Consider the following 2591-nt stretch of genomic DNA (forward strand, 5'->3'; position numbering starts at 1 on the left):
TGAGATGTTATGATCGGTGAAATAGTACAATCTTTCAAGTAGAAATTCTGTCATAATGAAACTAACTGCTGAGTTGTGTAAAAATGCATGGAATGTGATAGTTTTTATATAATTGTTATGTTTTGACCAAAATACCCTTGCGGGGAATAGTTGCTAATTGATTGCCATGAATTGACCAAATTGCCCTTATGGGGAATAATGGTTAGTTAATTTTTGTTTGTTGACCAAAATGCCCTTACGGGGATAATTGCTAGTAAAGTATGTTATTAGTACGTGACACGAAAGTAATTGCTCACTCACGTATCGTATCACGATTGTACTGGTTTAAGTCACACACGATTCACAAACGAAACACGAAACATGTTACGTGCATAGGTATTATGTGCCGAGTCTAGAGACTCGTTAAACGTACCGATACTTAGAAAATCTCTTTGTTATTTAGAACGCTAGAGAGTTTCTACGACGCGCATCACTTGGTGATCTAGATCGGGATATTCTTCGCAAACAGTGAGTTTCACTTACCCCGCTTTTTGAACTGTTTTCAAACGTTTTTCACTTGGGGGAGATAACATACTCCGATAAACGCATTTTCTGAGATAAACGCATATTTAAGATTTTGTTATAAATTATATATCACTTGTAAAGGCTAAGCGGCACACGTAACATTTGAAGTCCCACACATCGAACCGGTTAATATTTGGAATAGCGAGTCACTGTTGAGTAGTACTACTGGGTTTGACAAACCCCACCCGACGCTAAGCTCAACTGGAGGTTGAGTGGGTGTAATTTTGGCTAACACTTACCATGGTCTGGAGGACCTGGTGACGGGCACTTGATAAACAGTCAGCTTCGGTCTCGAACCACTTAGCAATACTTGTTGTATAGATTAGCTACCTATCGATATATAATTTGACATAACACTATCTGGTAATGCAAAACACTTAAACGCCGTAACGTGGTTACGCACACTTAAACGCCGTAACGTGGTTACGCACACTTAAACGCCGTAACGTGGTTACGCAAAACACTTAAACGCCGTAACGTGGTTACGCACACTTAAACGCCGTAACGGGGTTACGCACACTTAAACGCCGTAACGTGGTTACGCAACACTTAAACGCCGTAACGTGGTTACGCAACACTGAAACGCCATAACGAGGTTACGCAAAACGCTAAACGATTTATATTATATAACTTGTGAACTCACCAACCTTGTGTTGACACTTTTAGTATGTTATTCTCAGGTAGCCGAGGCGGGCGCGCGGTTTAGGAGCATGCATTAAATGAAAACACTTTTATTCTGCAAACTTAATTTTAACAGTTACATTTGGTTTTAAGTCGTCCTGCGTGACGCAACTTTGGAATTAAGGTTTTACGCTTCCGCACCTATTTACATTTAAACGTTTTTCTTTGGTTTGATTATAACTAATGATTCAGATCCTGCCAGTTCACACCCTCTGACGGTAAAACTCCGTTAGTGGATTTTGAGGGTGTGACAGATTGGTATCAGAGCCATTGGTTATAGCGAACTAGAAGCTGCATGCATACTAGACTATAACCGCGACGACCCATTAGTTATAATGATACGCACTGCATAGGTTTGTGTAGTCTTGAAATCTTATTTCTTTACCTCTTTCACTCATACGCGCGCATATACACGGCTTACCTGTAGGAATGTCGACGCCACCCTCATCATCATCCGATTCGATGACGCATGCTCACGGGAAGGAACCGCAGTTACCTACTGCCTCGCCACCCCGTGTAGTCCCGGAACTCGAAGCTCCTGCACCGAAGAGGTACCGCCTATCCGGAGGCCTGTATGAAAACGACGTTAGCTGGGATTGGTACCCCAACATGATCAGACGTATGGTCTACCGTGAACAAGTTCCCCCATTGCCTCACCCGAACCACCCTGCTTACCCTAACACCCTACCACCCATAACCGAACCTGTGGAGCGAGTTCTCGCAGCTGTCGTTTCTTGTTTGGAGCGTGATGTGGGTTACATGCGCTACACGAGAGAAAACGTTGCCAGACTGTTTAAAGATGGAACCGAGACTCAGGAGGAGATTGCCCGCATGGCAGCGGCAATGAAAGAAATGCAAGAGACTAGTGAGCAACAAACGAAGGTTATGATGAAGATGCAAGCCGAGATGATAGACTTGAGAGAGCAACTCCAAGAAGCAAGGACCCGAACTGAGATAGCGTTAGAACGTTGCGATATCCTACAAATGCAACTTGCTCAGAACGCAGCAGAACCTGAGGCCGAGCCTGAGGCAGAGCCTGAAATAGAACCTGAAGAAGATCCCGAAGAGGAGCCTGAGGAAGATCCCGAGGAAGATCCCGAGGAGGAACCCGAAGAAGAACCGGAGGAAGAACCGGCTGAGGAGGAGGCACATTCAGAGGTGTCCTCAGATGACGACATCTAGTAATGACGACACTTAGATGGAGGGGTTGTCTCCATCCGAACTATTATTTTTCTATGATTTTAAGGATTGATTGGAAATACTTTGTAGCGAATACAATGGTTTTAATCATGAATTTTTATTTAGACTAATATGTGGTTGTGATGTGATGTGTCCGCGGATGGTGG

This window comes from Bidens hawaiensis, unplaced genomic scaffold (assembly GCF_021521415.1).
Source record: "Bidens hawaiensis isolate Kalapana, Puna unplaced genomic scaffold, B.hawaiensis_p1.1 tig00041946_1, whole genome shotgun sequence".
NCBI classification, from domain to species: Eukaryota; Viridiplantae; Streptophyta; class Magnoliopsida; order Asterales; family Asteraceae; genus Bidens; species Bidens hawaiensis.